At 46.2% G+C, this 25,400-nt stretch overlaps 1 protein-coding gene across 6 annotated transcripts in view; it reads left to right on the top strand.

The window, feature by feature from the left end:
* The window catches only part of LARGE1 (LARGE xylosyl- and glucuronyltransferase 1), a 499,273-nt gene that overhangs the window by 123,842 nt on the left and 350,031 nt on the right, over positions 1-25,400 (top strand). The window lies entirely within an intron of this gene.

Raw genomic sequence — 25,400 nt, 5'->3', positions numbered from 1 at the left:
GAGGAGAAAAAGGGAAAAACCAGCAAAATAAGGCGCACCCTGGTGCAGTGGCGTGGTGGTGGGCACACAGGTGTCAAATACCCGTTTGGCCACATCGATTGCTGTGTCAGTGATGGGGAAACTGTCGGGCCCTGGGGAAATGACTCAGCGGTTCACGGAGCCAAGGCGTTTCATCCACTGGTCCATCTATGCATTCGTTTACTCACGCTTGCAACATTTTGTTGTTGTCATCGTGCATGCACGTGAAACCTGGCTCTGAGAATTCGGAGATAACAGATCTGGACGTCCACAGCGTAGTGGAGGAGGAGACAGACAGGTTAAGGAACGAGGGCCGCGCACTGCGATGCGCCTTGTGATAGAGGAGGGCGGGTGCCGCCGAGAGGTTTGTTGGAGCTGTCGGCCTGGTCTGCGGATGAACAGTGATCACTCAAACTGACGGCTGAGCACAGGGATGCAACAAAGGATCTGCTCTCCCCAAACAAATAAAAACAAATGATAATCCCTGCCACTTCCAGAAATAAGTAGAAAAGACTCTCCATTTTTCCAGCCAGCAGTTTCAGACACAGTGCAATGTTTTGTGTATTGAGGATGGTTTTCCGGCTGCAGGAGGGAGGGAGTGGCAGTGTTGAAGACATACTTTCTTTTTAGGGACCCCCACACTTGAATTAAAAAGAAAAGAAAAAAATCACAAATGAAAACATGTCTCAAGAAAGTCACTACTGTGTTTTTAAACATTTCCTTTATGCATAATTTTATTGACAGCTCAAGGCTACCTTTTAATTAGGAGCTCCACTTCACTTTCAGAGGTTTGCCTTGAGTTAGCGAGACTGAATATAAATAAGGTGGAGCTATGTGCCTGCGTGGCAGGGAGGGCTCAGGATGCCCAGCCTGGTGCCAAGGCCCAGTGCCACGTTCCTGTCCCCATTTCCATCTCTTAGACAGACACATCCATGGAGTAGCCAGAACCTTTGCCTGAGCAGCGAGATAGTATAAACTATGCCATGGCAGTAGGTGGTTAGTTTTTGGCAAAGGGACTGGAGAGAGGAAGATGAGTTGCCGTTGATCCTAGAAGAGATGTAAAGAAACATTCTCCCAGAGATGATGGAAGAGCCCTTATAAAAGCAGGCAGAGGTACCTGATGCTGATATACGTTTCATACGTGAAAACGTTGACTTTTGGTAGGCTACGTAGACTGGTAATAATAATAGTATAACAATGATAGTGACGATGATGGTGATGATAACAATATAAATGACTAGTATTTTGAACATTTCTATGTGACAGACATTGTTATAAGGATTTTACATCTATAACTCTTTCTTTGCAATGATCCTGTGTGGTAGGTACAGTTAATATACCTATTTTACAGATGGGGAGGATGAGGCAGATACGCTTCAGTGATCTGCCCAAGGCACCAAAGCCAGTCAAAACAGAGCCTGAATTGGCCTCAGGACCTTGAGTGTTTAAGTATAATAGCATGCTATGGATTAGTGCCTCAGTGAGCTGTTAAACTTTGGCAAGGAATTTGCCAATGTGTCATGTGATTTTTTTTGGTGAGGGAAGTTGCAGAATTTTGATTTGTGCTCATGGGCAGAAAGCCAGCCCAAACTGACTTTGGCAAAAGGGGAATTTGGTAGTTAATATAATTAGTAAATTCAAAGATATGGCGAGCTTCAGGCAGGGTTGGATTCAGGGACTTTGTAGCTAGTTCTCTCTCTGCACCCCTTGTTCTACTTTTCTTTGCCTTGCTTCTGTCAGGGTGACTTTTCCTGCACAGAAACAGTCTGAGGCTTCCTAACCAATCCCGATAGAAAGAGGATTTTTTCCTCTCCCTGATTCCCCAGTATTGCCTCTGATTGGATTGCCTGTGAGAACTCATCCTGAAACCAGTCACTATGATTGGGAGAGACTGGAGAGGGAGGCCGGTACTTTTAGTTAACCCTGAGCCCTGTGCCAGTTTCTGGTCACAGAGTGATGGAGAGTTGCCCAAAACACATGGAGTCAGACTGAGGGCGGGGTGGCCCCCAAAGGCAAATGGTGCAGTTTCCCAAAGAGAAGAGACTAGAAGTTGATCTGGGTTTTAGAGAATTCATACCTGGCTGTGTTTTTGGTTTGATGCTAATTTGAAGGCTGCTTGGAAGCATTGTGCTACCTTGTCCAGCCCTGGCTGATGGAGTAACTAACTGATGGGTTGACTCTGAGCCATTTCGCCAGCCTGGCAGGTAGATTATGGGAACTGGGTAGATGAAGAAAATATAGTGAGGCAACATGGCGGAGTGGGTGTAGGTGCTGTGTCTGTCAACACTATACTTAAGAAGAAACCCAACTCTGGGGACTGAGTCACAAACTGCATTAAGTAGCAGCTGGGTCATGTGGACACATTATCACAGTATTTTAGCTAGAATGACAAAGGCAAGAGATTTCTTTTACTGAGTATCAATGTGCAGTTGGGCTGCTGCCTTTATTTGTGGCCCCTACATTGTTAGAATGATCTAGACATGTCAGCACACTTAGGAAAATCTAGGTGAATGACAGTGCCCAGTCAAACCTGGGTACATAAAAAATTGTGGGAAGAATTGGGGATGTTTACCTTGGAAAAGCAGAGGCTCAAGGTGTACGTGATCAGCTTCAGCACACAAAGGGTTGTCCCTTGAAGGAGAGATTAGGATTGCTCTGATGGCCCCTGAGTCTATGGAGGGATGTGGCAGGGGGCCAGGTGTTCGGCCCTTCATAATGAGGTCACTCTGTCCAAAGCAGGAATGAGCTGCCCGGGAGGTAGAGAAATACTTGACGTGAGAGATGAGCACACAGAAGTCAGTGTCGTGGGAAGGGGTGTTTGGACAAGATGACCCGTCTGACCCTGCCAGACCCAGAGATCCTGGGACCCTAGAAAAGGCGGAGTGCTTATCGGGAGACAAAGGCTGTACCTCCACGAAGCTCCCTGCCAGTTGCCGCAGACAGTGCAGTTCCCAGAGGGCCTGCAGAGACAGTCTTTTCTCTGTAATTAACCATCACAACAACGTTCCGATCCATTTATCGATACTCTTGAGTTTTTAGTTTCGTGGCAGGTGAAGCCATAAATAAGGAACTGTGTTGCTGCCTGTATTCCTGGAAATACTATTCATACTTTATGTGGGTTTATTTTTCAACCCTGTTTAATTTCAGCAGGTCTCCTGAGAGCAGAGCCAGGCCCTCCCTCCAAGGCACGGACACTCTCCACGTGCGGTTTTGGGGGGGTAGGTTGCACTCAGCAGCTAGACAGAGAGATTACTGGAGGGGGTCACATGTCTCAGGCTCTAAAATCAGCTCAGCCAAAGCGGCTGGGTGCTTGGGGCACAGTCGCTCTTCTTTCTGGGCCTGAGTGTCCTCCAGCACGAAATGAAGTTGTGAAAACGAAGCCCACCTGCCAGGGCGCCGACACTCCTCCCACAAGCTTTGGATTCTAAGCATCTGGTGTAAGTGAATTGGAAACGACCAGAATCTTCTCCATTTAAGGGGGACTAAGTAAGCGGGAGTAGGTTTATTGTGACTTGCTCCTGGGTGTGGAACCAGGATTGACGCGTACAGGTTACGTGGAGGCAGGTGTTGTTTCCATGTAAGAACGGACACCTTTCCCAACAATGTGACTGACAGGCAGCGATTTCTCCTTCTGGGAAAGAGGTGAGGTCCCCACTCCTGGAGCCCAGAGACCATTGGTGAAGGGCAGTAAACAGGGCATGTGTTTGTTGGTGCTTTGACACCCGAGGGCCTAAACCCAACTTCTTGCTTCATTTCTTCCCAACCCGCCATCTCAGTCAGTCTGCCCGCTGCACGCCCTTCGAGCTCTAAACTCGGGAGTGAGTGGTCATTCTCTTCCTTCCCCTCACTCCTTCGTGGCTCGGATGCTGCAACCTGTTGGCTCTGAACATCCTTGCGGCTGTGTCTGTATTTTCCCATCTTTCAGCTCCTCCGGTGTGATCAGGACTAAACGCAGGAGGCCGCTCTCCCACAGGTCACCCCGTCTGTCTCCCGGAGAGTGGCTGGAGCTCAGTTGCAGGGCCGCTGTGCCCCTCGTTGGCCCCTTGGCCATCTCTGAATGCCACCCCTGGTCCCGCCTCCCGCCGTGGCATCCAACATCCTCAGCCTGGCCATGCCAGATCCCTCCATGTTCTCTGCTCTTCCTTCTCCCTGGGACCCTCTGTCGCCCTTTTGTTGTTCTGTCCCTCTTCTTCCCCTGGCTGCTTCGATCCTCTGGCCTCAGCTTAAACACATCGCTCCTACCCTTCACTAGGTTGGCTTCCTCTGCTGCACCCTAACGCCTTGTGCTTCCCGTAGAGTACTCAGGGCGCTTGGTGTTTGTTTCTGTAATCCCGTCTTCACGACTGATTGCAGCATCAGGAGGGGAGGGAGCGGTTCTCTTCTGTTCACCTGCCATCTGTAGCACCTACTACAGTGCCAGGGGGGAGTCTGTCCCCAAACGTTTGTTGAATGAATGAATGAGCGAATAAATGGGCCCTCCTCTGGCTTTGAGTGTGACCGCCCTCATCATTGCCTCCTGGATTAACTCTGGGCTCCTTACCCTGACTCTGGGGTCTTTCGCAATCTTTTTTCCCCAGCCTGTCATTTCTATCCTCACTCAGGGTAAATGCCGTGTTGAGCGCCCCTAGACTACCACTTCTCTGCTTCTTAATTTTCACTCTTAATTTTCTGCCCAGTATAAAGTTCTTTTTTCTACAACTAACCCTCACTCCCAGCCAACACCTTCCATACCCATGTTCAGTGTCTGATCCCGTGTGGAAACTTCCGTGACCAGCACCCATCACGTGATACTTGGCTTGTTTGCCGTCTTTCTAACCACTGGCCTGCGAGTTTCTCCAGGCAAGGGACTATTTTATTCATCTAGACACCCCCAACGCCCACCTGTAATGTGTCCTTAACAAATGCTTACTGGGAAGGATTCTGGTATGGGGGAAGTGGGAGACACTGGCAGGTAAGGAGCATCTGGGATTTTGAGACAGGGGACATGGCTCCGGGAGCCTCTCCTTCCTTAGGTTGTGATGTTAACTCTGGGATTTGAGACAATCTCAACCATAGGTGCACCTGAATTTAGATGATGCCTGTTACTTTCTATCAGAATCTCCTTTCCTCATGAGTATGGTGGGTTTTACTTGTGGGATGTGGTTCTTTCTGTTCTGTCCGTCAGGGAGATGTGTTCAGCTGTTACAGACTAATCGGCAGGTAGAGAAAGGGTGCTTTTCAGCCATTCAGAAAATGGTTCACACACACTGCCCTCTGGTAATTCATAACCATCTCAGTGGAGAGGCTCCCTGTTGTCGGGGAGGCAGGCCAGCGAGGGTGTGGATGTTATTTAAAAGCGAATGTCTTCAGAGCATGCAAAGTCCTGAACATTTAAAACTAGTGTCATGAACAGGCATACGATAGTATTTTCTGAACTGACACCTGCCCGCACCTGCATGTTGTCGTTCCTGAAGCCTTGGTTCACTGTTCATTCTGTTATCATCAATACAAACTCCTCCTAAAATGAATGCATTTGAGAGTTGTCACAGTAGATTTCAACAGAAAGAAATGGGGTTCTGACATTTGACCATTTTTAAGAGTTGCAGTGAGAACCGAAGAATTGTAAGTTAAAGCTTTCTTCTATTTTAATTTTTTATGTATTATTTTTATGGGGGATTTGTATGTGCGGTGGAATAGGGGAGAGGTGGGGAGTGCATTTTATCCAAGGAGGGCTTGTCCAAACATGACGGATTTCCCAGCCTCTATTCGCTTCCCCTCATCCCTCAGCCCAGAGAATGTGCCGGGAGGTTGGAGAACTCAGACTGCACAAGATGCTAGTGAATAATTTGCTGGAGGTTTCAGTATCCCCCAAAGCTAGTCTATATGGCAGCTTTGATGGCAGCAAAACCCATTTTTGCCTTCCTGCCAGTGGCCCAAATGTATCACTTAATAAGGATATTATGGGGTATAAGAACACAGGATGCTGAATGCAAAATGAAATGGAAAGTATAATATAAAAGTAGTATTGATTTTTTTTTTTTTTCTTAATGGATCAAAAATGAAGAGCTTTCCTAGCCAGGGCTTAATAGCTGTTAGTGCTGAGCTTGAGCAAAAGCTTACGGAGGTTGAAAACGTGAACATGAGAGTGGGTGGCTTCGAATAGTGCCCAGGCCTCAGGGCACACAAGGGGGGCTGCATGCTTCTGTGGGTCTTACCTTTGGGTCAAAAAGAGTCTCTTTAAGGACTTGGTATCTGAGACGGCAGTGGAGTCAATCCCAATTATTTGGTCATGGGGTGGTGGTTAAGATGACCTCTACTCTTCTCATACCCGGCTTTGATGGTAAAATAATATTGGCCATCCTACTAGGGTGGAGAAAATGACCCTGGTGCCTCAGTTGGCTGCCTCTCCAAGGTCGGTAGCGTAGCATCTTCAAAGCACTCTCTCCGACTCTGTCCTCTGCCTCTGCTGTCACTTTTTCTCTGGCTGTGACTCTCCTGCCTCCCTCTTGTAAGAACTCTTGTGATTATATTGGGCAGCCAAGGAAATTCAGGGTAACTGCCCTATCTCAAAATCCTTAACTTATTCATACCCGCAAAGCCCTTTTGCCATGTAAGTAATGTACTCGTAGGCTGCAGGAATAGGATGTGGACTTCTTTGGGGGGAGGGCATTATTCAGCCTTCCGTACCCCTCCCCCATAGTCCCATGCTCCCACACCCTCTCCATTCTCTTTTTGGCCTTTTGGGACAAAGAAAAGGGATATTGTGCCATCCACTTTCTTATGTGGACGTCTTATCCTGCCCTAGGAGTTTTGAATTTGATATACAGATATCCAACATTTCATTCATAGCTCATGAAAAAGGCATTGCATTGAAATATATTGGTCTGAATTGTTTGAACAATTTAAGACCATAATACTTTGTCTATGTTACGTGTTTAATCAGTAACCAATGATGGATTGAGGTTTTCTGAAAAGAAAGGTCCAGAACTTCCTAGTTTTAATTCAGTTCCATTTATTTTTTATTTCAGATGTCAGTTTAACAAAAAGGAGGGGGATTTCACTCAGAGAGACTTGTTAATTTTAAGTAAAAGATAACCCATTTATATAACTGATTTGGAAAGCTCTTCAGTGTTATCAAGGATATCCAAGCATATCCCAATACTCCTTAGCTCTATCCCTAGCTTTCCAGTAAGGAAAAAAGCAAGTACATGGAAACAAAGACTTGTATTAGAATGTTCACAATAGCATTATTATAATGGCACCAAACAGGAAACTATGAAATGTCCATCAGCAGTAAAATAAAAAAAAAAAAAAAACAAAAAACAGTGGCACGTACATTTAGTAAAGTGAATGAATTTTCAATACAGAACAATGAAAATGAAGGTACTCACAGACAGTGTTGAACAAAAGTAGACAGACACAACATAATCCCTACTGTATGATCCCAGTTGTGTGAAGTTCCAAAACAGGCAAAAATTAATGTAGGTACTTACCCATCCAGGTCACTCTGGGGTGGGGTAAAAGGATGGAATAGAGTCTGGGGCAGGACACAAGGAAGATGCTGCTAATTTTTTAACCTGTGTGATGATTATACAGGTTTGAATTGTGATAATTCACCAAGTTATTCACTTATGATTTGTTCACTTTTCTGTGTGTTATTTTTTTTTAAACTGTGCAAGTCTTGATAAGTAAGTAGCTGAATTTGAAATGATTTTATAGGTTTTGCATTCTTTTTAGATGAGAGAAATTTTATTAACCTTTGGGATTTATGAATCTATGTCACTGTTTAACTTTGAAATTCAAATGCTTGCTTAAGCATGAAACTTTCCTTTTGGGATCATTGTTTAACACTTCTGTTTAACCACATTTTCTTTTTTCTTTCCTGATATACCTTAGCATTTGGACAGATACTCACCCTATGAGGGTTTGATCACAGCACTGACTTCAAGATCTGAAATTTGCTTATATAATAAAACCCTCATTCAGTATGAGTGTTTTCATCAATTTGAAACAAGAAAAGTATTATTACCAGGAGTCTTGCAATGACATAGCTCCAATTAATATTTAAAAAAGTATTTTTTTATATTGACATCAAGCCACATTAGATAATGTTCTTGCCCACAAACATGCATCTTCATGAAATCCTTGTGCCTAGAAAAGAAAGAAAACTCTTATTATAGTATTTGTGGAAGATACGGAAACACAAAAAGGAAATGTACTATTTAAACTATAACCATAATGGGAACAATAGCAATCGCTTCCATTTATTGCTTGTTAAGCAGAGATTGGCTGCATCTGGCCTGCAGTTGTGTTGGGCTTGGCCCGCCCACTGCTTTTACCATTGCTGAATTCCTTGCTAATGGTTAAACACTGGGAGATTGCACATAAAAACCATGATTTCTGGCTTTCCTTTTAAAAAACTGAAAGATCTAGCAAAACCAGACCATCATTTCATGATAGCAGCCCAGTGGCTGGAGCTGAGTAGTGTCTGTCCCTTTGCACAGTGTGTAGAGTACAGTCTAGCCTTCCTTCCGATCCCTGTGTCATCCCTGTGCTTACATAGAGCACAATTGAGAAGAAAGAGCTTCTAGTATTTGCCTGTATCACTGGTTGACCCTCCTTGGCTCAGTTAGACTTTCAATTTGGACCTTTTGGTTTACTCTCTGCCTGGTGCTGGGCTAGGGATTTTACATACATTATCTAATTTATTCCTCCAAATAACTTCACACTTGTCCCATTGTATAGATGAGGAAACTGAGGCTCAGGGATGTTGGGCTGTTTGAGCAAAGCCACTGAGCTAGTAAGTAAGGGAGCCTGGCCTTGGCTGAAAAGGTCCTGTGTACTGCGGTCTCCCATGAACTTGCAGATACAAAAATAACCAGTAGATGACATTTCAAAGTCAATACACTGAAGTTTTAGACAAGGACGAGACAAACCCTGAGACAACTGACAAGGGGCTATCCTGGATAAGAGAGAAGGCTCACATGCTCTGAGCCTCACAGGATTATTATAAGCCAGTATAAGCAGAAAATTCGATTAGTCCTTTAATGTAATTTGCATTTTGTTTCTGCCATCGACTCATACAATTAAGAGCAGGAACAGACATTAGGAATCATTTAGGCAGGCTTACAACCTAAGCAGATGAAACCTTTGAAATCTACACAAGGGCAGGGGGTGAACATGTCCCCAAAGGACAGGCAGACCTGAGTTTGAATTTGAGTGACACCATTTAAATCACAGAGTGAAGACAGGTTACTTAACACCCTTGCTGCTCAGTTTCTTCTTCATTAAAAGAGGAACATAATGTGTAGCTCATACAGCTGTTACAAAGGCTAAGTAAGGTACTTGGTATATACAACAGTGGTGGTTCATTTTTCTTCCCTTTCTCATATTTTCCTAGAATCCTGGAAGGTCACCCACGTGGTCCAAATAGGCCCTTGTTTTACAGCTGAGGAACTGAGACCCAGAAAGCTGTGACCTAAAGAAGCTCACAGCCTCCGCAGCCGTCTGTAGGCGTTAGAAAGGCACAGGGAGACTGCTGTAGCTGTGGTCATAAATGCACCTGCAGTTCATTGTGGATGCAGGGGCCATGTTTGGAGAAAATTAAATTATTTCACATTAAATGGCCTGTAGTGAGAACTGTAAAGAACAAGGAGGAAAGGGCCGTCCTCCGACACAAAGTTTAATCACATCCATAACAGATTTGTCTGATGGGGCTGTCCTGGTTCTGCACACCTGGTTCAGATTCCCAGACCTCCCCTCACATGCTGTGTCTCTCACTGAGTCACTTACCCCCTCTTAGCCTAAATTGCCTCCTCTGAAATCGGGGTTGCTGTTACCTACCAGGCAGGGTTTTGTGACGATGTGCCTAGCACACAGTGGGGTTACAGAGTCGTCTTGTCTTCTGGACATGCTGACTGTGCTTTTGGAAGCAAAATGTCACTCAAGGAGTTAAGAGCATTGAGTGCTTAAAGCTGCACACTATTAGGAAGAACCCTGGCCAAGCCAAGATGCCTTCTTTCTAGGGTGGGACCTTCAGATAATGGGTTTTTGGCTTTTTTGCTCCAGCAGAGGGCACTCCGTGCCCCATTTCCTAGGAATCCGTGACTTCCCTGGGTGGAACACAGCCGGGGATGAGGTTGGAAGCTTGCGGCAGTGTCCCGGCCGGGAAGCCTCCCTGCTCCATCAGTTGGTAGCAATTGTGAGTAGGCAGTACGGCACTGGTGAACATGAGCTTTCTCGGTACGTTTAAATAATCCTCCCGCAAACCCATTAGGCGAGGAAGGCATTTCATTTCAGATTAGGTCACTGAGCTTCAGAGCCATTAGGTGGATCACCAAAGTCATTCATTCTTTCATTCATTCAACGCACAGCACTGTCCTCTGAGCCATGTGAGTGTGTCCCGTCTTCTCGTGGGGCTAACGTCCAGTGGGTGGAGAGAGATGATGAACAGACAGATTCATCCTTTCCTGAGTGGTGATAAGCACGAGAGAGGAAAATAAAGCAGGTGAGGTGATAGTGCCAGTGGCGGGGCGATGGGCTTGGGGAGGAATGGGGGACGGGGAAATGGTCTTTTAATAGGGGGGTCTGGGCAGGCCTCTCGGGTAGGTGGTGTTAAGCAGAACCAGCTGGAGATAGGCATTTGAGGCAGAGGGAAGAGCAGGAGGTGGAGGGTGTTTGATGCCTAGTCCTGTAGGGTGGCTGGAGGGGAAGGCGGAAGGGAGCGTGGTGGTGAGTGTGGCGGGCGAGGTCAGGAGAGGGGGCAGGAAGGAGCTCACCGCACAGGCTCTGGGAGGGGTCTTGGGACCCTGTCCTCTGGCTTCTCATTCCTTGTCCTCCTCTCCTCTGGAAGCTTACTCCTTGCAATCTGGACTTGCTGTTAGTTGCTAATCCAAGTTAAGAGGAACCTAAGAGAGTATTTCCTCTTTTTGTCTATAAGGAAGACCTAGGTGACCTAGGTCTCTAGTTCTAGCTTTGCCAAATGACAAGAATCACCTGGCGCAGGGGTCCCCAACCAATGATGAGTTGTGAAATTATTTCATTATATGTTATAGTGTAATAATGATAGAAATAAAGTACACAATAAATGTAATGTGCTTGAATCATCCTGAAACCATCTATCTACCCCCCACCAGGCCGTGGAAATTTTTTATCTTCTATGAAAATGGTCCCTGGTGCCAAAAAGGTTGGGGACCGCTGACCTAGGGCACTTGTTTAACGTATAGACTCCCAGTCCACCCTGGGGGCACTTAGCCAAAATACAGGTCCAGAACCCTGCCCAGGTCTGCTAAATGGGATGCTGTAGGGGAGAAGCTCAGGTGTCTGAATTTTTAACGAATGCCTCAGGTGAGCCCTGTGTTCTGGCCTGGGTGGTAAGTTTCACCTGTAGAAAATGAAGCCTCTGGAAGTTTGATGTCAGCTCCTGTCCTCCCCTCCTAGGCTCTGAGACTTGGCTTTAATAGTAATCAGCCTGGTAATGATGGTACTGATTGAGCGCCTACTGTTTGTCATGCACACAGCCTCACTCTCTTTCTCCTTTGACTGTAAAATCTCAGTCCTCACACTGAGGGCCTAGCCCTAGCCAATCTATTATTTGTGCTTCTGTTAATCATTTATTATGTTGAATTGCACTTCATTTACATAACATGCCTCCTTTTTAGAGCTTTCTTGTAGAGTAAAATAATGGTGCACATTGCCTAGAAAAGGGCCTGGCACAAAATGAGTGCTGGTTAAGTCATCGTTACTGTTATTTATTCTGATTCCACACACTGCAGATGGTGAGCCCTCCTCACCTTTCCTTAGTGATCTGAATCCCTAGTCTTTGGCACAATTCCTGGAAGAGAGTAGATGCTTAACAGGTATCGAAGTGCCAGACATAAAAATGTTATTGGTTATTATTTATGGAACATTTATTAATCATCAAGAGCCCTGACTTGTATTAACTCCTTTGTTCCTCAGAACTGTCCTGTGAAGTAGGTACTAATATTCCCATTTTACAGATGGGGAAATGGAGGCACAGAGAAGTTCATGATTTGCTCAAGGTTCAAGAGCTAGCAAGTGGTAGAGCTAAGGTTTAACCCAGGCTGTCATGTCTTCTATCATCTCTCCAAGGTTCCTTTCACCTTGTGAATGAGCATGCTCTAGATCTCTTTTTCTTTTCTGTGTAAGGTCACTCCCTCTTGCTTAGTTCTCCATAGAGATTGGGAGGAGTTGATCATCTCCCTGTGTGTGAATAACCCTTCACATAAACTGGGGCAGTGCACTAGATCAGAACTTCCGTTCCAGGCTCAGTGGGCTCGGTTGTGTTGACCGTTCTTACTATTCAAACCGTGCATTTTCCTTGCTTGCCTCTTTGGATTATGTGCCTAGGCCTGTTGATTGGAGCCAGCCTTGCAGGACAGGTGTAAGGGTCACCTGCTCTGAGCGGGAGAGGTGGCTGGGCCCTTGCCTTTCCTTCCACGAAGCCCCAGCTGTGACTTACGCTTCCCCGAATGCTGTGCTTGGCTCGCTCGAGAGCCATTTGGAGCAGTTTGGGCTCTTGGACTCTTCCAATCCCCGGTCCAGAAGTGAGCCGAGGCCCTGCTGGGTGCCCAGGTGGTCAGGGTGCACACGGGAGCTGAGGCAGCGCTGCAGGAGACGGCTGGAGGGAGACAGGCGCCTCACCCGCGGCTTAGTCTCATGTGTTGGGTAAACACTCACAGGTGAGTGGCGTGAAGGGGCGGATAAGCAAGGATCTCTAAGAGAGAGTATTTACAACATTTTTATATTTCACTCTCACCGGTCTCTTTCCTAATAGAAATTCCTGCCTAGGTGGCTGTCTGATGAATGGAAAGGAGTTTGTTTTCCCTTTGGTCCACCCCTCTGCCCCACACAATCTCTGCATTGCTTTCCAGATGCTTCAGTGACAGGCAGTAATCAGAAAGAGACCCCCGAATTTCATATTTTCTTGGCTTCTTTGCGTGTTCTGTTCCTGGGTGAAATCCCTTGGCTCCTTCAGGCTTTGAGGCAATTCTTTCCTTCTGTCCTTAGAGCAGAATAATAAAAATTAACACTTGATGGGCCTTTGCTGTGTGTGTTGTTCTGACCATTTGCACTCATTTGTTACACACAACATGTCTCTCAGGTGGGGTCTGAGAGACTGGTGTCCCTCCCCATTCGTAGGTAAAGGAGAATACGGGATGTTGAGGAACTTACCCGAGGTCACAGGCCACCCGCTGTGTGGCCGGGAGCCCAGGCTCTCACCCGCCATGGCACTGCCTCTTGTTGCCCGATTATAATCACTAGCCCGTAGGTGGGTGGTCCTCCGTGCCGAGCACTGTGTCAGTCCTTAGGGAGCAGAGGAACTAGATGTTCTTTTAGGAGTGGGAGTGGCATAGTGATCCAGAGTCAAAATGTGTCACCAGTGGGATGAGAACACAGTACACAAGGCACGGTGGGGCCCTGTGGGGCCAGAGATCAGAAAAGGGCTTCATGGGGAAGGTGAGCTGAGTCTCTAGTGGCATTTTGGGGCCCCGTGAGAGAGCATATTGCCATTTCGGAACACACAGAGGACTGAAAGAGCCTGGGCAAGAGGGAGGCCAGACGCTGTCCCCCATGTGCAGAGCGTCCCCATGGCCCATCACAGAGGAGTGTCCACCTGTGGGGAGTGCAGATGGCAGGACTGGAGGGGATGTGGGCTTTGCGGTCAGAACGCTCAGGGTTTGGAACCTGTCTGTGCCGAGTATTAGCCAGGTGACTATGGGCTCATCTCTTTCCTCTTCTAAGTTTCCTCCTGTATAAACAGAAACAACAATACCTTCCCTGCGGATGTATTCGAGGGTCTAAAGAATGGTGACTTACAGAGGCAGCTGGCATGTATTATTAGGCTCTCAGCAAATTGCAGCTACTTACTTAATTACTTTCACTTTTGACGAGGCTATTTATCAATAAACTTAAGACCTGTAATTGCAAATAAAATATGGTATTAAAAAAAATCTATTTTGGCACATAGTTGTCGCTCAGTAAATATAAAGCAAAGACTTAATTTGCTTGCAGTTGGACAGGACTCGTTGCCAGCAGGGCGTAATGGAAAAAGCAGAAAATGAGAACCGAGAGTGGTTAAGTGGATTGCCGGGGTCGGCCGGCCGGTCGGCAAAAGAGCTCACTTTCTCGCTGAATCTCCCCGGCAACCCTGAGAGTCCAGCTGGGCTAACATCATCTCTCTTAGACAGAGAAAATTAAAACCCAGGGAAGTTAACTGTCTTGTGCAAGTCATTCAGATAGTTGGCTCCTAGGATGAACTTCGTCACCAAATAGCCACGTGGCCAGTCGAAGACTGTTTCCTCCTCTGTAAAATGGGGTGATGGTATCTGCCCTGACCACCTCTAAGAGTTGTGGTGGAGGTTAGATGGGGTAGAGACAGTCAGCCTGGCTTCTGTGTAGAGAACGGTCTACGGGCGACAAGAGTTTAGGCCAGGTCTCCAGCATGCAGTGAGCGGCGCGGTGACTGAATGTCGGTGCAGTGGCAAGTGGATGAGGAGGCCATGGCTGGCTGGGCATAGGTTTTGGGGTTGAGCCTTCAGGCCTTGGTGATGTTTGGGCTGTCAGGCAGATAGACAGAAAGAATCGATGATGACTCCAGGTTTTGACCTGAGCACATGGTGCCTGGTGAGGCCTATGGGAAGAGCCGTGTTGGGCAGGTGATCAATGGCTGGTTTGGAATATATTGATAGAAAATCAAAGATCTGACAGTGAACATGCCCAACCTGCTCATTCCTGAGTGTTGGGACCCTTGAGGCAGTGATACCCCACAGTGAGGTGAGCTAGAAGCCAGTGTCAACCATATTTGCTGTTGGGGGGAAAGATATTACATGGAATGAAAGATCGCGATGCCTTTTTCCATCTCCAGTGTGAAGTAGTCACTGTACTTTTATTTTTTTCATAAATGAAAATGTGGTTGAAATACAGCTGGAATGTCCGCGTGGCTTTATTGGGCAGTTCTCCCACTATGTGGCAGGGTGGGAGGTGCGTGGGTTCTTGCATCAGAAGACCTGGGTTCTGAGTCTGATGCTACCACTCACCGGCTGCGTGGCCTTGGAGGGGTCCCCTGACATTTCTGAACCTCAGTCCTCATCAGTCTAAGTGAGCTCATGATCCTTCCTTTAGCGGGTGGTGGTGACAAGGCAGGGAGCTAATAATATGACAGGGGCTTTGCACACACAGTGCCCCATGGACGGGGCTTGCTGAGTGTGTGTTAGTCTCCTTTAAGGGAATGAGAACAATGACATCATCCACAGCAGTAATAGTTACCAATATTTATTGAGCACTTGCTATACACTAGGCACTGTTCTCTGTGATTGACTGAGATTAGTCCTTCCAGCCACCCTGGGACTACCCCTGTTGGCATCCTCACTTACAGGTGAGGAAACCGAGGTACAGAGAGGTCCAGTTACCTGCCCAAGGTCACTCAGCTGGGAAGTGGAGTTGATGGGACTCCGGAGCTTGCTGCCTGTCTCTGGGGACCATGCTTTTGTTCACTGTGCTGTGTTGTCTCAGCATATAGAGAGGAACCCTTGTTAGCCAATCTTAGAGATGAGGAAACCAAGGCACCAGTTGGTTAAGTATCCTATAGAAGCACAGCAGGTTGGTGGCAGTTGGCACATTCTCATTTGTGAGTGGTCAAAGGTGGGGTCTCTGAAGCTGGTTCTGCTAGGAGTCTCAACCAAGGAGAAGTTCTTTGTCCCCAGCAGAGGCTCCATCTGGAGGGACTGCATGCAACCAGCTTAGATTCTCTTCCTTTGCTTGCACACTCCTCCTGGCCCTGGGCTTTGGAAAGGTTGGATTTCTGGCAAAAGTATTGCAGGACCACAGAGCTCTATTATCTCCCAGCTGTAGTTCCCTGGTGTCCAGGTTCCTCTGCAGTCCCACCCATGGGGTCTTCCCTGCCCCACCTGTGGCTTAAAGAGAAATTGCGGTAATGGGTGTGTGTGGGATGTGTTGGTGCTGCAGCCAGAAACCTGCTGCTCTCGGGACTCCAGCCCAGTGGGTTGGGTGCAGTTGGCGGCTGGGCATTTCTGCACGTGGCTCAAGCACACTTGCGAGGAGTCTCAGGTCACTCCACTAGAGATGTTTGCAGCTAATCCAGGTAACTAATGTTTGATCTTTCCGTTGTTTTTTCTGTAGATACTTATATTCCTATCAACCTGTGTAAATGCCTTGAACATTTAAAACTAGCTTTTGGGCCTCTGTAAAACCCCTACTGTGCTTTGCACTTAGTGGGAATGAACATGGTAGTTGAAGCGGTGTTCCTATTTCAGACCCTTTCAATTTACATTTTTAACCTACCCAAGGGAGACATATTACTGCACGATCCGTCAGGTGAGCTGTTGTCAAGACTGTAATGTAATTAAAGCTGGGGCCTGGAAGCCTCAGTGCTTGTAATGCCGTAGCGTTTATTCCACACGTGTGTACCTTGTGTTCCAGTGTGCCGGTTATCATACGCACGGCAGATACGTGTTCATCAGGTACCTTTTGACCATGATTTGCCCTCACATTTGCAATTTGCCATCAATTTAGTGAAATGGTTCTAGATCATTCTGTGACACGTGGAAGTACGCTGTGCACAAGGCCCTGCCCCTCTGGGATTCTCCCATGCCTGTTCCACATTAACCAGAGCGTTAAACCAAAATGTCAGATGGTGTGGGATTTGGAGAGTCTGGAATCCTGATCATATTTAAGATGAAAATTCACACAGAACTTGAGTGAGCGAAGATTGGGGTGGGGGTGGGGAATTAACTGTTTTTGCTTTTTTTTTTTTTAATCGCACACCTTTGGGAATAATCTCGATGCTTTTGAGCAAGTAAGACCTGGGCCGCAGGCCTTCATGATCGCCCTGATGTGTTTGCACCTTCCCTTTTGTATGTTGGGGCTCCCGTTGGGCAGCCAGCTGAAGCCTTTGGTGCCCCGGTTCATTCCTCACCCCCTTTTCCCTCCTAGGTTATGGAGCAGGGAGCACCTATTTATTACACAGTATGTGTTTGGTACTGGACTAGAGTCTGAGTCAGACACAGATAAGATTAAGACTTGCCCGCAGGAGAATGGTTCTCTGGTTGGTCTTAGGTGATAATGACCTTTCTCTTAGTCATTCCCTGAAGATAATGTGTCCTCCGAGGAAACCAGGAGATAAGATGATGGAAACACTGTTTAATGTGTAAGGGAGGTTATGGGATGATGGGGAGCAAGAATTTAAGGCTAAGAGCACAAATCTCTATTGCGGGGAGGACTCACAATTGCAATCCAGAATACTTGCTGTGATAGAAGCATGCACCCGGGTGTTTAGCAACCAGAAGGAGGGACACATAGGTATCTGGGGACACCAAAAAGAGCTTTCATGAGGATGCCTCTTGCGCTAATCTTGAAGACTGACTAGGAATGGGCCAGGAGAGAGGAGTTGGAAGGCCATACCGAGTTCTGCCACTGGCTGGGCTCACCAGCCAGGGATGGCCCAGGTCTGTCTGCTGCAGTCACTGAATGGCACCAGATGTGGTCTTAGAGATGAGTGTGTTGAACCAAATCGGTCACGTGATCTCAGTAGGCACAGCAACAAAGCAAATCTAAAACACTGTTGCATCACGCCCTGCGTCAGCTGTCAGGCTCTGTGTTAACTTCTGAGCCTGCAGAAATCGGCTCCATCTGTATACGTTTAAGGGGCTCCTCTCTGCTTCCACACCCGCATCTTAAGACACTCTCTTCCCATCCCCCACTTCCCTCCACGCCCCCATCCTTGGCTCTCAGTGATTCTGTATTAATAGCAGCGATTAAGCTGCCTCGTCTCATCAGGGAGGAGATATTAATCTTCATCAGGCCCAGGGAGAAGCTTAATTTTTTCCTGCTCTTCTCCCCTCCCCCGGCTGGCCCGTTGTTTGCTCAGGGGCTGCCAGCTGCACCCGTGTCTGTGGGACACTCAGTAACCCGCTTCTGCAGATGCATTTCTGGGAGTTCACTTTTCTCCCTCCCTTAACCTCCCTGCACTAATTGAAAACCACTGTCAGGAGAGGGAAAGAAGGGCAAAAATACTCCCTCAAATAGAAATTCTCAGCCTCATTGTCTTCTGCTGGGCAAACGAGACCGGGGCAGTACCACAGCTGGAAGCTGTGGGCTTTTTTAGTTTATGAAATCCTATTCAGCCCTGGGAGAAGTACAACACCTTTTTTCATGCTACGTTGCTGTGATTAGCTGTGAACTGAGGATGTTGGATGCCCAGGGGCAGGAGGCAGGGAGGCTTGAGGGTTAGCCAGACAATTAGGACACAAAGGAGATATCCGTAAAGCCTAGCATCCCAGGTTGTTCCTGCCTTTGTGAACCAACCGCTGAGAGTAGCGTATCGTCCATTCATTTTTTCACATGTGCTTGGCGCTATGCTGACACATCAGTTATCCACAGTATCTCCTTTAATCCACACAAATAAACTTGCCAGGCAAGTACTATTATTCCCTTTTTTCAGGTGAGGAAACTGAGGCCTGAGAGCTTAAGTATCTTTGCCAAGGTTGCCTGGCTTGCAAATCCTATCCTAGCTTTTTTGACTCTTTCTGTAACACTCTGGCCACTTTATCTAGGATGGCTGCTTCATTTGTTGTCTAAACTGGGATATTTTTAAGAATGCTAAGGGATGCTGTAAATAATTACCTAGGAACAGTGAACATAAATGAGAAGTGGTCCAAGGGTAGCTGAGAAGCTTGGTCTCTTGCTACTACCACAACTGGAGGCAGACGGATGCTTCCATGTTCCTGTTGGAGGCAGAGCTGGCCAAATGGACATCATCCCCCTTCATCATTTCCCTACCCTGCTTTCCTCCCACCTGAGTCATCTGAGGCCCCCAAGCACCCTGCTGGCTTTCCAAATGCTTGATGCCAGGGAACCTGATTAGTTTGCTTCCAGTGAAGAATCTCAAATAACCACTGCCCCTCTGCTCAGCAAGCTGCCTTCATACCCAGACCACCTCCTAGGACCCATTTCACTCCCTGCACTCTCTGGGACTGGCCTTTGTTCAGCCTTTGAGCACACCTGGGTTGGGGAAATGGTTCATTTCCCCAGAATGGGCTCTATTTGCATTCCACCAGCAATCTTCCTACTCTGAGGGATTCCTGGGACATTAAATTAGCAGAAAATGACATTAGCTCTAAGAACCAAATTCGATTACCTGAAATACAAGTATTATTGTAAGGAATAAAACAACCTCCTCTCCACCTCCCACCCCCAGATCAGACCCTCACACTGAATTGTATTAATGCCAGTTTCCTCTTAGTCGGTGGGGTTTGGTTTTTTTTTTTTGGCAGATTGTCTTAAAGGCACAGTGTGTGTAGTAATATCGCATGTCAGTGCTGGGCACGTTTGTCCATGTGATTTGCTGGCTCTTCCAGCTGCAGTGTGTGAGTGTGAATTCTAGCAGAGGCCTGCATGGTCTGCCTTCACGTGGCCCATCTCTCTCGAGTCCAGCCGCATCACTGCTCACGTCTTCTCCAACTTGACGGGTATTTTTATGCCTTTATTGTTGCCTCACTCTTTGCTTTTCCCTTGGGAAAGATTCCACTGTCAAAGGTCCTCCCCAGTTCCCCTTGCACTCGAAGCCTTTCCAGACTCTTCACTGTTTGCTCCTGTAGGCCTCTCCTTGTTCCTCTATTAGGCAGAGCGCTTTGCACACAATTGGAGTTTAATCTGTCCCGTAAAATGGGATAGTGATATCACTACCTCATAAAGATGTAATGGGGTTAAGGAAGCACAAAAATAGAGCCATGCATGCAGTAATTAATATTAGCAGTTATGCTTGTTATGACTAAATGTTGGGAAGATGATAAAATGCCAATACTTAGTGTGTGTCTCTCCCACTGAATGGACAGCTCCTGGAGGTCAGGGCTGTATCACCTTACTCGATTTTGTATCCTCATGGCTAAATACGGAGTACCTTGTAAGTGTGCCACAAGTTCATTTGAGTGAATGAGTTAAAATAAAAGCCCACCTGGTGAAGGGAGGTTTTGAAGGAGGCGTCTGTTCCTCTGTACACCTGCAGGAGGTTTGGGGGCGGGAAGTGTAGGACCTGAGATGAATTAGAAACGGTCTGGGGCAAGTAAGAAGCAGATGACGTATTTCAGGGTCATCTCAGGCTGTTGCAGATCTGAATCTGCGTGTTTCCGTGGGGGTGCACAGTCTCCTGTGAAGTGAGCAGGGGGTCCATTCTGACCTACACAGTGCCCATGGGGAGGTCTGGCCTGAACATGGTTCGTGGGGAGCCAGAGTCCTCTCTGGACAGGAGGGCAGAGAACTTGCATCCGAGTCCAGCCATGCCTGAAACTCGTTGTGTGGCCCGGGCAGGTTACTCTTCCTTTCTAGAATCTGTGAAATAAGGTGGCTTAGGGAGGTTAAACAAATTTTGTGTGGATTACTATTCTCTAAAAAGGATAAAAATGAAAATCAAGTCAAAGTAGATCATAGACCTAAAGGTCAGACCTAAAACTATAAGACTCTTAGGAGAAAACATAGGAGTAAATCTGACTTTGGATTAGGCAATGGTTTCTTAGATAAGACACCAAAAGCACAACCAACAAAAGGAAAAAAGACAAAAATTGGACTTCATCAAAATTAAAATCTTTTGTGACTCAATCGGTCTCATTAAGAAAGAGAAAAGACACAAAATAGGAGACATATTTATAATTAATATATATCTGATAAGGGACTTGTATCTAGAATAGATGAAGAACTCTAATTTAAACTCAACCACAAAAAGACAAATAACCCAATTAAAAAATTGAGCAAAGGACTTGAATACACATTTTCCCAAAAAAAGATCTACAAATGGCCAATAAGCATATGAAAAAATGGTCAAATCACTAGTCATTGGGGAAATACAAATCAAAAACACAATGGGATACCATTTCATACCCACTAGGGTGGCTGTTATCAAAGAGATAGAAAATAAGTAGTGTTATGGAGGATGTGGAGAAATCGGGACCCTTAGACAATGCTGGTGGAAACGTAAAATGGAGAAACCACTTAGGAAAACAGTTTGGCAATTCTTCAAAAAGTTAAACATAAAGTTGATGCGTGGCTCAACAATTCTATTCCTAGGTATATGCCCAAGAGAATTGAAAGCAGGTAGGTACTCAAACAAAAACTCTCACAGAAATGTTCATAGCAGCATTATTCATGATAACCAAAAACTGGAAACTACCCAAATGTCCATCAGTTAATGAATGTGGGATGGCCATGCAGTGGAATATTATTCAAACATTAGTAGGAGTGAAATATGGACACATGGTATAACATGAATGAAATTTGAAAACATTATGCTGAGTAGAAAAAGCCAGATACAAAAGTCCACATCATGTATGATTCCATTTATACAAATTGTCAGCATTGGCCAATCTGTAGAGGCAGAAAGCTGATTGGTGGTTTTCAAGAATTGGGGGCGGGGAATATGGCGATGGACTGCAAGCAGGTACAGGGTTTCTTTTTTGGGTGATTAAAATACTCTGGAATTGAGTAGTGGTGATAGCTACACAACTCTATGAATACACTAAAAACCACTGAAAGGTATATATTAAAAGGGTGAATTTTTGGTATATAAATTATATCTCATTTTTAAATAAAGATAAAAATCACGCTTTTCAAGGCAAAGCAGGACTGGGGGACTTAGCTCCCCTTTTCCCCATTGTTGGGGTGTTCTTGAGATACCTTTTTGGGTGAAGAAAAAATAATTTTCCCTCTACCCTTAGTTTTTAGTTGAGACAGACGCCTGTAACAAAAGACAGATTAATAAGAGAAAAACAGAATTTTGTTAATGAGTATATTTCATATATACATGGGAGACACCCAGAGAATGAGTAATTCTCAAGGAGGTGACTTAGAAATCCAGCTTATGTAATTATATAGCATCTTCAATGAAGAACAGTAAATTTTTAGACCAGCAACGAGACAAAGGAAAAAAAGGCTTTAAGTCTCTAGGGGTTTCTTCTTAATTGCCCTCAGCTCAAAATAATCCTTACGCCAAATTGACCTGTTTGGGGTTGGCATATTCTGGTCTCCTCCACCTTCAGAGTTCCAGGGGACAGTTTGGAGGACCTTATAGTCCTTCTGGCTTGGATGTCATGTGTTTCTAGAGAACCCGTGTGAGGCACTGCAGCGTGGAAGATGGTTCCTTTTGCATGTGTTCCTGAGGCCCTGACTGTGCAGGGGCGTGACCGCCCAGTCTCCCAGTCTACACAGAAGTGGGAGAAGGTCATTGTGACAACTTGCTCTTTAATTTACAGGCCAGTCCTGTGCCCCAGTTGAGGCCACGGGTGTTACAAAAGAGAAGCATGAGCCTTAAACTCCCCTTCTTTGCTTAAGTGTGAGAATAGAATGGGGCTTCCATGTAATTTTTAGGAACAAAAGGAAACAAGCCAAAGAACAAAATGCTATCGTGGAGATGCCGAAAATAGTCTCTCAAAGCACAACACTGTTGTGTTAGTTGCTCACATAAAACCCTATCACTGATAGGATGGAGTCCGGTGTGGAGGCCTCCAGTGTCCTGGCTCCTCTCCTGCCCCTGTGCTCCTGCTTCCCCGCCGCTCCCTGTCCAGTGGTCTCCCACCCTCTGTTCTTTGACCACATCAGTGTTCTTTTCGGCTGTCCTGTCCACAAGCACATGTTCCTCTTTCAAGATCCATCTTCTCACCATGTTGTGGGTTCAACTGTGTCCCCCACAAAAGATGTTGAAATCCTGATTCCCCCCTGCCTGTGAATGGAAATAGGATCTTTGCAGATGATCAAATTAAGATGAGGTCATTAGGGCGGCCCTAATCCCATTTGACTGTGTTCTTATAAAAAGGGGATGTTTGGACACGACAGGATGACGTGTGCAGAGGCAAGATGATGTGAGGGCACAGGGAGGGTGCCATCTGTAAGCCAAGGGACACCTGAGGCCACCAGAAGCTAGGTGAGAGGTCTAGGACCGATCCTTCTCTCGTAGCCTTCAGAAGGAACCAACCCCACTGTGGCTTGAACTTGGGGTTCTAGCCCCTAGAACTGCAAGGCAGTAAATGTCCGTTGTTTAAGCTGCCTAGTTTGTGGTGCTTTGTTTGTTACGGCAGCCCTAGCAGACTGATACACACACCTCCTCCACGAATACCATGGTCTTTCTACTTCTCTTCATCAGGTCATTCACTTCTTCTGTGTCCCCTGGCACTTTGTCATCTCATTATCCTAAACATATTACACTGTAATATGTTTGTCATTTCTGTTTGTCTCTCCAAATACACTGTACCATGACGGTCGGGTTTATGTCTTTGCATTCTTAAGGCCTGGTGATTTACCTGTCATTTAGAAAGGATGGAAAGGAAGGAAGGAAGGGTCAAAAGTCTGTCAATCTCTTTTGATTTCTCCATTCCAAAAGAGAAAAGCCAACTTGTATCAAAGCTCAAAGTTTAAAATGCAAATTAACATGGGGAAGATATATGTGTCATCTCTATTTGAGTCTCTCTTTGGCAAGCAATCTTAGACATGCATTTCCCAGTGTAAATAACTCTGGATGTGTTAAAAAGTTCACCAGTGTTTAAGTTCATTAAATTAATGTTGTCATTTTGAGCTGCTGAGTGTGTTGCAGGTTGTAAGCTGTTCATCACATTGCTTTAATTCGGCAGTAGTGTCATCTTCAGGAATGTGGGGTGTATTAAAAATAGAAGAGTTACTTTATATCAAAGAGCCCTGGACCAGGAATTAAATTACTAGAGTCTGCTGCTTAATGCTGTGTGGCTTTTACTGATTCATCCACTCAGGAATTCAACTAAAATCTGAGCGCCAGCTTTGTGCCATGGACTCCGTTACGTATGAGGCCTGCACAGGTAAAAGCATCAGCTCTTGCCCTCGAAGGGTGTTACAGTCTCAGGGGTGGTGCAAAAGATGAGTGAAGCCAAATTCAGGTGCAGAATGATAAGCGATTCGATGTAAGTTAGCACAGGGGGCCGTGGGGGTATAGATAGGACACCACGGCTCCACGTTGGTCATCAGGAAAGGCTTAGTACGGGAGGTGATGTGATCACAGGAGGTGCTTTTCCTGCCCACAGGGTGGATGGTGTTCCAGACACAGAGAAAAGCACATGCAAAGGCCCTGAGGTCAGTGCAAGGCTCTGCAGGCAGATTCCTGGGAAAGGGGTTGAGGTGATGGTGCCGCAGGAGAGTGAGGGAGTGGTCCCTGATGGTGGGTGCTTTCAAGGAGACTGCAGTCCTTTGGATTCAGAGATTCCAGAAGGTTCCTTACACATGTACTCCTGTGCATTCATTGTTTCCCGTTTGTGTAAGATTTGCTTACCTTGTCTTTTGTCACTCATCTCTTCATCCATTTATGGAATACAGACTCTTGTGCACATTCTTGTGTCGGGGACTGTGCTGAGCGCTGGGCACATGGCAATAGATCAGACGGGCCTCCCGGAGCTTCTGTCTGGTGGGGAGGCCTCGTGTTCTCTGCCTTCTCTCCCAGTCCTGTTTACTCTGTTCCTGAAACACTAGTAGAGTCATCCTAGCTGCTCCTCCAGCGTACTCCCACCTCAGGGCCTTTGCACTGGATACTGGCTTCATTCTGTTGCCCTTCCTGATCTGTTCACCCTTCTCCACCCTGCTGTGTGCCTCAGCCTGACCTGTGTGGAGGGTCTCCACAGCCTTCCTGGCCCCCAGGCCCCTGTGGCAGAACCCTGACAGGAGTTAGCCAGAGGGAGGAGAGAGAGGGGCCAGGGGTTTCTTCTCCAGGCTTCTTCTCTATGGGCAGAAGCAGTGAAGACCACAGCTCCTGCACACGCCCTCTCTGTGCTGTTCTTGTGTCTGGCTCCTAATCTTCTCCTTGGGGCCACCGCTGGCTTAGAGGTGGTGTGGTCCCTGCTGCTACTAACCCTGGGCTGCTGATGCTCTTGTTGTTTCCCTAAACCCTACTTTTGTTTTTCTTTAATGAATTTCCTGGCTTATAGATAAGGTAATTTCAGAAGACATAGCATAGCTGAACAAAAGGCATTTGAATGTTTAATCATTATTTTCCTGTAGACAAATGTGGGCTAAAGGCAAGGACTTTTAAGTGGATTAATTACTGATTCAACAACTATGTCTAAAGCTGCCTTGTTTGTTTTTTAAACCACTTTATTGATGTATGATTGACACACAAAAAGCTGTAGATATTTGATGTACACAACTTGATGAGTTTGTAGATAAGTATACACCTGTGAAACCATCACCACGATCTATAACCCATCACCTTTAACACTTTCTTCCTGCTATCTTTATTTATTATTATTATTAATTTATGTTAAGAACACTTAACATGAACTCTACCCTCCTAGCAAATTTTTAAGGATATGATACTGTGTTACCGATAGGCACCGTGTTGCATAGTAGATCTCTAGGACTTA

Source organism: Eulemur rufifrons, chromosome 16 (genome assembly GCF_041146395.1).
Source record: "Eulemur rufifrons isolate Redbay chromosome 16, OSU_ERuf_1, whole genome shotgun sequence".
NCBI classification, from domain to species: Eukaryota; Metazoa; Chordata; class Mammalia; order Primates; family Lemuridae; genus Eulemur; species Eulemur rufifrons.
This window is presented reverse-complemented; position numbering and strand designations above follow the sequence as displayed.